Here is a 14325-nt window from a genome sequence, read left to right as displayed (position 1 = left end):
GGATTGGACAGCCTGGTGGGCGAGAGCCAGATGTGTGTGTGTGTGTGTGAAATTCTCTCTGCATGCTGGGAGCGCAAGTGCATGCTGGGAGTTGTGTGTGTGAGTACGAGTGCTGTGTGCAGTTGGAGGGCTTGCGTTTCTTCTTGGGATTCTTTTTCTTGGCATGATTTTGTTATTTTCAATGGTAGAATTAGGTACAGTTGGAGTTGCCCTGGTACTGGGGGGAATGGTGACTCACTCTGGGATGCTTGCCTGCATATGCAGATGATGTGACTGTTCATCACAGGGAGTGAGGATGTTAAGGTTCTCTCTCTAAAGGTGTATACTCAGCCAGGGTACACTGGGGGAAAGTGCATCGTTGCAGGCAGCCCAGCTTCATATAGGAACGCTCCACGCTGCCCCACGCTGCCCCACGCTGCCCCACGCTGAGCCAGGCTGCTCCATGCTGCTCCATGCTGCTCCACGCTGATCCACGCTGATCCACAGTTACCAGGGGAGCTTCAATGGGTTTGGGGATGGGCTAAAGACGTGGGGGGCTTTCTAATCTAACCCAGCCCTCTGATGGATTGGCAGCAGTCTCTCCCTTCTTCTCAACCTCCAAATGGATGATGCATCAGTCTCTCTCCCTTCCTCTCAGCCTCCAAATGGACGATGGATTGGCAGCAGTCTCTCCCTTTTTCTCAACCTCCAAATGGATGATGCATCAGTCTCTCTCCCTTCCTCTCAGCCTCCAAATGGACAATGGATTGGCAGCAGTCTCTCCCTTCTTCTCAACCTCCAAATGGATGATACATCAGTCTCTCTCCCTTCCTCTCAGCCTCCAAATGGACAATGGATTGGCAGCAGTCTCTCCCCTCTTCTCAACCTCCAAATGGATGATGCATCAGTCTCTCTCCCTTCTTCTCAACCTCCAAATGGACGATGGATTGGCAGCAGTCTGGTCAGATTTACACCTTCTGTTGAGGAACGATGGATTGGACAGCCTGGTGGGCGAGAGCCAGATGTGTGTGTGTGTGTCTGTGTGTGTGCGTGTGTGTGCGCTTCTACTACCCCGTTGAGGACCTCAAATGCAGACAAGGAAAACAAGGAAAATGAACGCATGAGGGAACGGTTGAGGCTAAAATGTACAATTGGACTTAAGGTTCGGTGTTAGGTTGTTGCAGGAACTCACACAGCCTTAAATCCCCATGAACAGCTAACTCCATAGAACTAAACAACTGTGCCCAGCATCAATTATCAGAATGTCACAATTTCTCAGAATCCGAGAAAACAACGATCAGCTCCAAACACGGTAGCGTTTCCCTGTCAACCAAGGCCCTTTGGGACTGTGGGGCTGTGTTAGCTTATCGATAAGGGCCCAAGGCTGATATTGTCTCCAGAAGAGAATGAGGAGCAGGAGTGTGCTGCATCTCTTGAGAATGTCATACAGCCAAAGTAATTGCATTTATCATAGCAACGGATAATTGATTGGCAGCGATTTCTCCCTTTACCCCTTAGCAGACGAATGAGGAGGACCGATTGCATAGGAGGCTTTAAGTAAACATCTATAACAGGGTCTTGTCATTCATCCGGAAACGTTGGCTCTGGCCGAAGAATGGATGAATGCGTATTGACAAGCTGAAAAGGAACAAATTACTGGCTTTTCTTTCTACTGCTGCCATGGCAAGTCTGTCTAGTCGTCACAAAACATCCCCATAAAGAAGACTGATTACTGACTCGATCCAAAGATATTGAATAAACTATAATTGAGAACATATTTTGCTGTATAGCGTGGATGTCAAAGTCAGTATATTAAATAAATGTTGATTTGATTTAAAATGTTAATGTTACTTCAAAGCTACACAGCAGAAAATCCTCTCAATTACAGTTGTCCCTTTGCCACCCTTATTCTCAAACACAACAGAAAACATAGAAACCCCACACATGATGGAGTGTTATTGAATGTTCTCGCCACTGCGGAAAAAGCCTATGGCGCAAATAAAGCTGGAAATTGATTAAGAAACTGACTGACAAATCTATCATGTTTTGAAGACTCTCTGGGCACAGCTCCTGGTTCACTATTGACTCGTTACCGTAACAGTAACTCCAATACATCACGTACTGTAGACATAACCAAAAAACGAACAAATTGTGACAAAAGTAGTAAAACACCATGGTTGACATTTTTACTTTTTCACAAACCAAGACATCCGTGTGTTTCTCCATTGTATGGTTAGCAGTTATGTGATGACAATAAGTATATGTGTACTAACCCAGGGGTTAAAAAGTACTTGACATCTTTCATCAAAGCCTAATCCTTTGGGCTAAGTTAATTTAACCTTCTCCATTAGGTCTTATGCCCGGGAGATATTCCCTCTGCTGTTCTTAACAGCACATTACCTCACAGGTAGTTAACAACTCTCCCAACATTTGCAAAATTTCAAAACTTTGGACACAACAGCACATCAGGACACAAAAAAAGTGCCTTTTCCACACTGCTGCCCGCAACAGCTGAAACAGACCCGTGCCTCACTAGCTGCTTTTTCGACTGTCTCCGATGAGTAGTGAGCAGCCTACTTCCAAAATGGGCACCCCCCCCCCCAGCCTCCCCCTGCGACATGAACAGGCAGTACACACACAGCGTGCGAGCCAACACATCATCACCTAAATCAAACCAGCCTACTCTGAAGAGACAGTTTCATTGAATGTGTGTGTTTTTTTATTTTTTCATCTCAAAGCACCAGCGATGTGCTCTGGTGTCCTTGTAACGAGCCGCAGCCATTCCCGACATGTGCAACAAACTTTTGACTTGTGTGTGAGACACAACGTTGGCATGATTAACAGGGTACACCTACATACACACACACGCACGCACGCACACAATCCATCACGCACAATCAATCACATTTATTTCATAAAGCTCTTTTTACATCAGCAGTTGCCACAAAGTGCTTTTACAGATACCCAGCCTGAATGCCAAAAGAGCAAGCAACAACAGAGTTGATGCACAGTCTCTTGAAAAAACTCTCAAATAGGGTTGAGACTTGAAAAGAAACATAGAGAGGAACTGGACTCTAACAGGTGGCCAGTCCTTTTCTGGCTGTGCCGGGTGAAGATCGTAAGAGTAGGTGTACGGATGACAAGGAGGTCAATAAATGTATGCAGGCTTTGTCCAGAGTCTTTAAACAGAATCCAAGTCGGCTAGATGACCAGTTGGACAAGGACAGGGGTGTGGGCAGAGGCAGCAGCAATGATCAGGCCGCAACTTAATCTACAATACGACCAGGAGGACTTTGGACAGGGACAGCTACGAGTCAGTCAGTCCAGGAAGTCCTGAGGCACGGTCCAAGGGCTCCTCCTGAGTTATGTCCAACACCCCACCCCCATGCAGAGAAGTCCATTGACTGAGCGAAGGTGTTCACCACCATCCGCGTCGCTGTGAAAATGGAGACGCCACGACCCCATCTCTACCATTCCGACAGGGGAAACACGGGGTCTGATATATACTGCCTCATCCTGCTACAACCTACATGACAGCATCCATCAACGAGACCTGTCACAACGTGGCCTTTCAGCTGGGTAGTGGAAAAAGTATCTCTGCCCACCTCAGCCACACTCTTATGCACAGGCACAAACCACAACGCTTTCTGAATGTGTCCAGCCTACAGGCGTGTAACCTGCTGTCATGGCGGACAGTGGCAGAACCTAGAGTGTTGGGCCCGGTAAAGGTCAGGCAATTAATCCCTTGTTGATGTGGGTGGAGAGGCATTCACTCATTCTGACCTCAGTCACGGCTTGATAAGCTTCCCTTCATTAACGGTTTAATTATAGTTGGCTAACTGCTAATGCTGCCCCATGCCTGGTCCTTGCCGTATGCGCTGCGAAAAGGAGCGGATGTGATGGGGCCATTAAAAAGGCACTGTATTGATGCAGATTGTGTTTTGTTGAGTCTGGTAGATTGCGTAGAAGGAGGCATGTAAAAATATGAGAGACTGAGGGTTTCTTACATTCTAGACATCCAAGGGTATGGCAGCCGGAATCCAGTGTATGCAGATTGTTTTCTTTAAGTTCTGAATGTTTATCTATTTTACAGATTCATACCATTCATCTAACCATTAGAGGTCGAAATAGCATGACATTATCACATTCTGTCATAAACAGCTCTATGTGTCTTTGTGTTATGGACATTATTTCTTTTGTTTTTGCCGGACCGCGTAAGGGCGAAGCGATGTACGCATTATGAGTTATTTCGTATAGATGAAAACGTTGCAGGCTAAAACCATTAGTATCTACATTATGGTAAGCTTGAAATCAAATAGTTTACAGTTAGGTTTCTGGTGGATTTTCGAAGTACTTATCCGTGCATGTGTTTTGGGTCAGGATAGACAGTCCGTTTAACACAATCCTCAATGGAGTCTAGCGACTGCTGTAATGTGTGATGCCGTGGCATAGTGGTTAAAGACAGTGCCTCTCATGTGGAAGACCTAAGTTCAAATATATTCAGAGCAACGACATTTACTAATCATTTCTGGTAGATTCCACGATTCTCTCGTCTTTTCAATTGATGAAAAAGTTAGTTATCGTCGCCTTTACTGATAGTTACTGTATAAATGTCATTCACGAATGAAAGAAAAAAGTATGTTGTTTTGCCATGAAAGAAAATAGCTTTGTCAGACTCGCTAGCAATTGCTCAATTCTTATGACTATTCCAGTAAGTTAGTAGATACCGGTAAAGCTTATTACTGGCTAATACGCTGTTAAAACGGCCAGTGGTAAACGGCATACATAGACGCTATTTCTGGTGGAGGTAAACTTAGTAAGAAACATTAGTCAGTTTAACAATATCAATGTCATTCACGAATGGCCAATTAACTATTAAAACGGCCAGTGGCAAAAGAGGATTTGTTCAGTATATATAGATGCCGGGTGTCAGTATAGACAAGAGGCTATACTGACAGCTGGCAAATGTTCAGCTCTGTGGTATAATGTTTAATGACACAGCCTTTCAAGTGGGTGACCTGGGTTCAAATCTCGAGATGGCAGGACTTTCTATTGTGGGCCGGCTGAACTAGGCTGGCCTGGTTTCTTGTTATTACGTCCGGCTTATTGCCGGACCGTGTAAGCCGAGCCAGCCAAGAAGAGCGAATGTCTCTTACTGAGTGAGTGAGTTATATTATGGTTATGGTTATATTATGGTTATATTGTGATGGACCAACTGCACAGACAAAAAGTATATTGATCTCGATTTTGATTTACATAGCATAGTGGTTAGTTATTCAACTGTCATTTGCTACTAAAGAAAGTTTATTACTTTTGCTAGCCATCTACAGTAATCTCTTTCTAATTTAACGCATTGAGTGTAGTGTAGCGACCCTGTTATACCTGTTGTTGGTATGTAGACTAATGTAGATAACTAGTTTTGAGAACCATGGAGTTTTTGGTATGTCAGCTAATGTAGAGAACTAGTTTTGAGAACTAGGGAGTTTTAAATAGGGGCTTCAATTAGAATCTTGCAACTTTATAATTAGGTTGCTATTTCTCAAGAGTTGAACAAGTGAAGTGCTAGAGACAACAACGACGTCACATTTCACAGTAAACTTATGTTGAAAAATTAGCTAGGCTAGCAATGCAAAAGTAAACAGACACCACATCTATGCACATGTTTCACATGCAACACTACTATTTTCATTTCACTATCACTTCTAATCGTGGGCCGGCAGAAATAGACTTGCCTGGTTCCTTTTCTGGTTTGAATCTGTTAGTATAAACCATTCATGTATTAAATAGCAAATGTCTTGCGGAGTACTTGATCAGAGTAATACGATTCGGAAATAAAAAAATAAGCCACAAAATCATCTGTGGGACAGCAACAGTCGTTTATTTGAAACAACAAATAGCCTAGGGAACACGATAATGCAGTCACGTCGAAATTTGTTTCATTACATCCACATCTTTTGCAAAAGGTTGTAATACCTCAGATGCACTCGTAGTCTCAGGAACACACCATTGAAACCAATGTCCCCCTACTGTAAAAAAGGCAGATATGCATACAAGGTAATTCGTGCCCAAAAACATGCCATGGAGCTGGTAAAAAAAAAGGTCTAAAAGAGGAAAAGACATGAATTGAGTCTTCTTATATAGCTCAGATTTAATAAATGCAATTCAAAACAAACTCCAATTATTTATGTGTTAAAATGTTTTTGGCCATTCACCATAGCGGGGAGGGACAACCTGTAATTTAAAATATATTTACCAGTACAGTATATATTTTTTTATAACCACATAGATCCTAAATCTCAAAAGTATATCGCTAAATAATCCAAAAAAAGTCTCCCTGTTATGGCACATGTAACACAAGCCTAATATATTTTATGCCTATAAACAAATTTCTATTTTTAGAAAACAGAGAAATTGGGATAAGCTGCTTTGCTCAGGCACCAGATCCACAGATGCCTCACATTGCCGGCTCAGGGATTCGATCTAGCAATCTTTGAGTAACTAGTCAGAAGCTCAAAACAGCTGGCTACCCTACTGACCCAACACATATTTTGACTTAGTAAAATGTTTCAAAATTAAGGTAAATGCTTTAGAGAGGTTGGGACATGTCAAGTGCAAGGAAGCTTGTTATGAAGCTAAAATCTAACAGCAGAGTGTATAAATGGGGGCCATTACAACAGGTTTCAGCATTATGGAACATTCAGACTGGGGGTAAATTTACGGATGCATACGATAGTGAATGGCATTAGCACTAGTCATTCTATATTCACATTTCACATTCTTGAACACACCCTGGATTTCACCAATTTAACAGGAATTATCAAACACATTTGCATTCCGCGTAGTGACACCTTCTGGCAATCAGCGGGTTGATCATGTTCCAGACAAATGCGACCTGTAAAAACTGCCTTCTGAATAGCATAATGTGGAGAAAGATTGAAAAGAGAAGGCTTGAGACTTTTTCCAAGAGCCGCTGTGTCGTTTTTGCACAACCCCATGTACAAGCTGAAACAATTAAAGATTTATGAGGTGGAATTGCATTAGAATGAAGGTGAGATTTACTCAGGCTGTATATATAACAAGCCACACCGTGAATCTTGTTTGACAAGGCATGGTGTCATCTAAATATCCATTCCAGAGCATTTTCATAGGCAGCAGGCCTATTCTTCTGCACCTGTGTGTGTGTGTGTGTGTGTGGGGGGGGGGGGGGTCTGCATGCGTGAGTACAGGAGCCTTCATTAATAATCTTGTCTTCTTCCACATTTGATGAGACTGCTTTTTCATCCTTGTGAGGTGTATTGAAGATTATTTTGGTATAAAACAGAGGCTTAGGCAGTCAGCCTTCCTGGCTACCCTCCTCAAAATGCACTTTTAATAAAATGGTGCCAGAAACTCATATGGGAGAGTGTTTATTTGACCCGGGCCGCCTTGTGAAATTATGGCCTCTCCAGTTCAGCTCATCTTTTTCCTAATCCTGTTCAAATGGTAGAACATACTTTCTGCTTGACTACCAGATTGATTGAATCTTTAATGCCTGGGAGATTTAGGAATTGAGAGCCGCTTTGTGTTCTCCAGTTACCTTTTTAGTAGACCTTTGATACGGAGAAGAACTCAAAATACACAAGGCCCTATTAAATCAACTGGTTTTTCAGTCCATTACATATTTCATCATACGCTGCAGGGGAACACTATTGACTTCCTACAAAATTATGTTTACCATGAGAAATACAGAACAACTTAATCTCACATGAACTCGCACGCATTCTTGCCACACTGGGTAAATACCAGTGTTGACTTTAATCCTGCTTGTTATTGAATAGTGTCTCGAGCAGCCATGTACGGCACAATTGTCAGCGCTTCGGTTTGGTCATATATCAACGTAAACATGATAACGTGGTTATTTGTCATCTGTGACACCTCAGGTTTAAGTGTGCCAGTGCAATCTTATACATGTGAGACAAGAAACCGGGCCGTATTTTTATCACTTTGTTCTTTTATGCCCAGGATATTAAGCCCAGGATCAGATAGTCCTGAGATATTCCATACAATCCGATGTAACATGGGTTTGTCTGCATCGATTAACTTGTTAATACCACAGGGGTGGTCTGAGGTACCCAGGACTCCCGGTGAGATCCAGATTGCCGGGGCATTGCAGAAGGCACTTAGATGCGTCACACCTCGTAATTGTATGTGCCACCTCTACGAAATGTTACGTAAAATGCGACGCTGCACAACGTGTTTGAGATGTAAGCGCTGGAGAGTGGCCTACTTCTCGGGACTATAAATACAATGTCAGCCATGCAGGGCCTGGCTTTTGCAACATCCCAATGATGGAAAAACAGCGGTTGGCTTTTTTCTGATACATTTCTTTTCTAGACTGTTGGGGTCAGCCTAGTCAAATATTCCCAGAGGTATATTCTGAAGAAGCTGGATCCTCATGCATGCAGTGTCACTGCAAAGGCTTGAAAACGACTGTATTATTCAATAGGGACTTCTAGCACATTCATTGGGATTATTTGACAGACTGTAGCCTACTTACCATTTTACTACATACATGTCACTTAATATAATTTTCTGACAATACTGGTTTATCCGGAAAGAATATGGGATTCCAATGCACAATTTGTTTTGCATATCTCTATGATTCAATTATGATATTAACCTGTGAGGTATTTCACGGTCAAGACAATACAAAATTAAGAATTTCTGGATACTACACCAGGGCTCCCTTGAAAAATAGATTTTCAACCTCAAGAGACATGCCTGGTTAAATTACATGTTTTTTTCTGTTAACTCTATTGGCTGTAATGGGTTTCAAATAGGCTCTTGAGCGTTTTTTAAGGAGGAAAGTGAGAACAGTCTATTAATCCATTAAGCTAGGTAGGGCATCTTTACCCCAACCTTTTGCAAAGTGCTCCCTCCTCTGTCAGTATACCTGGCTTTCAGATCATAACTTCAATAAAGGCTTTAAGACATCAAGCAAACGTGTGTCTGTGCGGGCGCGTGCGTGCGTGTGTTTGTGTGCGTGTGCGCACGCGTGCAGTGCACTTCATTAGGGACAGTCCTCCTCCTGAGCAGATAACGGTTTCAGGGGATTGCTTATCTTCCCATAGAGAGATAGCAATAGTCTACGAAAATGAGGTAGAGTTGAGCCTGCCCGATAGCACTTCAGAGTGTAATGCAACGGGGGGGGGGAAACTTCCTCAATATAGATATCGAAGTGGTACTAAGGATCAGAGAACTCATTCATGTTCATATCATGCTGGTTACATTTGTGACAGGGGAAGAGGAAAAAAAATACAATTTCATCAGGGAAATATCTGTACACATTATTGTCCCGGGCTTCTGGTAAGCTGTCAAGTAGCAATAACAGAATGCCTGCCACAGATCAGTCGCAGTCAATCATGGCTGCATTGTAATTATGCTTTTGAAATGTCATCCATTTTAATCGCTGTCCCCATTCCCTCAAAAATCACAATCACGTTTTATAGGGAGATATCCATTCTTCTCCAACCTTAGAAGCTATAGAACAGCCCCCTGGGGAAATCAAGGCCCTCCTACATTCCCTTGAAACAAGGAGGAAACTATTGGTCATGTACTTTTACCTGAAAACCGCTTCTATTGTGACTGAACACATAATTAATACGGAGGCTTGGAATTTATGTGTGTGTGTGTGTGCGTGTGTGTGTGCGCGTGTGTGTGAAAGTGGGTTTGTGGTAAGTGTGCATATAGTAAAATCTAACAAATTGGTGCCTACAAGGTTTTCTATCTCATGAAGTTGGGGGACACGTGGAGACCTACTAGAGGAACAGATGCTGGTTCTATAAAAGTGTAGAGGGCAATCTGATATGGCTCCAGGCCACCTATAAGCTTCCAGATGTATACACAAATGTGTTAGTCAGGTGAACCTGAGAGACATTGAGCGGTCTGGTTCCTAGTGAAGCAGATGGATTTTGCCTCTGGAATCGATGGTCTGATGTCACAAATGTCCACAAGATGTATGATGAAACAAGATTTCTGACCTGAAGTTTCTCTGAAACAAACTGCCAATGTCATTGGATTTTTAAATACTCATCTTCGGCTGTAATATCTCTGCGTTACGAATCCATCATAAACCATTTTGTGAAGCCTTACCAAATAATGTCTCTTAACAAACACACTCTGCTTTCATTTCCATGTTCCATGGCAACTTTACTCAAGCCATTCATTGAACAAACACCACCAGGGTGAAAGACACTTAAAAACGTCACGTAATGTGTCAGCACAACCTTCCCCTCCGACCCAAGCCCTCACATCTCTCCTCTCATCCCTCTCTAACAAATAATAAAAACATACGTTACAGAACATGGGTGCCAAAGCCGTTTTGGTCTTTATTAGAGCACTAGGGTTAGACAGAGATAAGAAATCAGCCCTGGCATTTCAAATATTTATTTCCACGCACCAACATAATGTTCCCCCAAGTAGGGAGGTCAGCAGACAATATTTTGAAATATATTGCAACAGAAAGTCTGTACAAATGCAGCTAGTCCCATTGTGTTTTGGCCATTTGGTGCCACCCGTGTGGGTTGCTGGGTCCAGTGACAGGAACATAAAGAACGTCTAAACTCTGTTGCATTGAGTGCAAAAGCCAGAATGATGCACAGATCAATTTTAAACAGCTTGTCTCAACATATGATTGGACTGGATGGCAGAGTTGAATGTAACGAATTACAAATACTCTCGTTAGTCAGTGACCTATCAAATCATATTTTACGCTTCACACCAAAACAGTCCAATCGAATCAAGCAAGTCACACGAACTGAATAAGGATTGTGGGATTTCAAATGTCACGAAATACAGAAATCTCTGTGACCAGTTCTCCCTCAAGCACAGGATAACTATGTGTCCGCAGATGGTTTTGTAAAATATGAACTACATATATTTGCTAACAGCCTGAGCTATACACCAACTCTTTCATTCAACAGTTTCTGGATGTGTATGAATTATTTACATTACGATCTAACGGATGGAGCTGCAAAGGTTTTAGAGTTAGTAGACTCTCTGGGACAGTATGTTTTTGGTTTGCCGTACAACACAGACGCACGCATCAAAATGCAAACGAGGTACCACTGCTGCAGAAATGGGGTCAAAGGGATATGGATGCCAAATATTTGTTTTCTTATCTTATAAATGTTCAGTGCCCTACAGAATGATTTCCCCCTGCTTGGTAAAGATAAGCATAAAAGACTAAGAAATGACATGGTTTTAAACAACTTGATCGTACACTAAAAATATGATGAAAACCCAAACTTTATTTAAGTTATATTGTTGAAAGACAAAACCAATTCTTAATCGAGAAGAACATGTTTTCTCCAAAACATTTTTCAAAAACCACATCCAGTACAAGGGCACTTCCAGTACAGTGGCACTTCCAGTACAAGGGCACTTCCAGTACAAGGGCACTTCCAGTACAAGGGCACTTCCAGTACAAGGGCACTTCCAGTACAAGGGCACTTCCAGTACAAGGGCACTTCCAGTACAAGGGCACTTCCAGTACAAGGGCACTTGTAATAATACATGTATTTGTAATGTTGGGAAGAGTGTTGAATTGTCAGTATGTGTGTTAGCCAGTTAAAGGGATTGTTTGTCCAAAATTCATAGTTTTCTCAAAGTTCACTTACGAAGAGATATTCCAGAAGGCACATTTTTTCAAAGAACCTATTATTCAGCTCTGTCCCAGTCTGTAATTAGCGTTATTAGCATTGTCCAAATTAATGAATGGAAACGGTTTGTAACACTATCACAAAGCTGCATTGCAAGCGGAAAACGACTCCAAAACATTTCAAACTACATTCAAGAATCTGTCGTGGTAGCATAGATTTTTTAAACCGTACACTGACAAAACAGCCAACGGAATTTGCTGAAATCAAACTGGCACTAGCAAACTATTTCCCATAGCCACCCTACACAGCTTTTGTTTTTTGGCAGTGATATCATCGAGGTGAGCGTGAACTTTATGAACTTTAACCTCAACAAGCTATGTGAATATGGGTTGCTTCACCTAGCTTTTTAAAATTGCTGCTATATACACACACACACACACACAGACACACACACACACGTTTACACTTGTAAACACTTGCAAAAATTTACATTATTGCTATATTGTTGCTTTATATATTTCTCAATTGTTACTACGTATGTGCCATGTGCCATGTCGCAAGAATTTCATTGTGCATGATGCCGCTGTGTAATTCCGTGCATTTGATAAATAAACTTGGACTTTGAACTTTGTTGTATCAATGTCGACTTCTGCCTGCTTGTGGATCTTGAGTTAATTAAAATCTACCCACAATTGTGATAATACCTCTGCCTTTACCGAGTCATATTGTAGGAGAATCAATGGAGCAACTTCGCCAATGAGACAATTTTATTTTGCAAGAAACATTTTAATACAGAAGATCGTGACCCACGTTCACTTAGAAGAGGATTAAAGGCTAATGCAATTCCATCAAGTTACCCAGTTCAACCTGTGGAGACAAGAGCGATTGTAAGTAATACTTCGGATTGCTATGTTATAATACACAAAGTACACATTGCCTCCGGATATTCTGGGCAAGTGCTGGGGATTACCATCGCCCCCCCTTAGGTGCTGTCCAAGCTTCTATTCGTCATCTGTGTATTATGGTTATAATACGCAATACACAGATATACACGCAATGTATATGCCTGTCGTGGATACATTATAGCTCCACTTTTGAATCCCCAGACACCTGAAGAGAGAGCATACAACTCCTCTCACATCCTGAAAATAGTTTTTGGATTGAGGAAAAATAAATCCATGCCTAGGGAAAAAGATGGACACTACACTGACCATAATCATTGTGGTGCCAGTTTTGTATAATTTTGGCAAGAAACAATGCGACGAAATACCTGAGGAGGCTCATGTAGACCCACTTCTGATTAAAGATGATGACCAGATGCACAATTCAACCAATGCTGAAGAATATTTCATAGGAATATTTCATAAGAATATTTCACTCAGCCCAGCAACATGCCCAAAATCCCTCAAAATAGGCTCCATTGTATGTGTTCTGCTTGTGCTGGTTTGTGCCGTTAACATTTTTGATTGTGCTTCTATAATCTTTTTGATATTAAAGAATATTTTATAGGTCATTCTGAGGTCACTCAGCCCCCAACATGCTCCAAATTCACTAAAAACAGGCTCAATCATCTGTGCTCCTTTTGTGCTGGTTGGTGCCATTAAATGTTTGTTTGTACTGCTATCATTTTTATGATATGAAAAAATATTTTATAGGTCATTCTGAGGTCACTCAGCTCCCCCAACATGCTCCAAATAAATGAACAAGATCCTGAACTGCATCCCATAAATGAACAAGATCCTCGACCACTGTCACCTTCTCTGGCCCTGAGCTCATTTAAGATGGACTGAGGCGAAGTGGACAACTGTTCTGTGGTCTGACGAATCAAAATATGCAATGATTTTTGGGAATCATGGATGCTGCTTCCTCTGGACTGAAGAGTAGAGGGACTATCCAATTTATTATCAGCACATAGTTCAAAAGCCAGCATCCGTGATGGTATGGGGGTGCATTAGTGCACATGGCATGGGTGACTTATACATGTGAAGGCACCATTAATGCTGAACAATATATACAGATTTTGGATGCAGCAATCAAATTAAAAATGGGCAACTTTTTCTCAGTTTCAACATTTGATATGTTGTCTTTGTACTATTTTCAAATACATCTAGGGATAAATGATTTGCATATCCTTGCATTTCTATTTTATTTGCATTTTCCACAGCATCCCAACTTTTTGTAATTAGTGAGGGTCAATAACCATTCTTCATGGTAAAGAAACACGTTATTTAAAGAGCCACCCTGCAACTTCAATGCAACATCATATGCACACCTACTGTTTGTTCAAGAAAACAAAAGGAAGACATCTCAAAGTTCAACATCCTATAGTCAGAGACCAACACACATGGGAAGCTGCAACCAGTGGTTTTCCTGTAACATGCAAAATATTAACAGGCTGGAAGAATCTTACGAGATGTGCCTACTACTCAACAGAGCTATTCAGGAAGCTCTTAGAGAGTGCTTTGGATGTTTTCTCTTGCTGGAATCCTTCAGAAAATGTTCAAGAAGCAGATAAGATTCCTCACTAATACAACAGATACTTGTTTAATAAATACACACAACCCTCACTCACCTTGGTTGAGTGCTCTCCAATATGTTTAGATTATGTTTTACAACCTCAGAAGTGTCCCAATAATAATATAGACTAGAACCCTCCATTTACAGCATCTGACTTTTGGTCTACAATCAAAATGAACAGCTAAACATG

This window comes from Esox lucius, chromosome 21, assembly GCF_011004845.1.
Source record: "Esox lucius isolate fEsoLuc1 chromosome 21, fEsoLuc1.pri, whole genome shotgun sequence".
In the NCBI taxonomy this organism is placed as follows: domain Eukaryota; kingdom Metazoa; phylum Chordata; class Actinopteri; order Esociformes; family Esocidae; genus Esox; species Esox lucius.
This window is presented reverse-complemented; position numbering follows the sequence as displayed.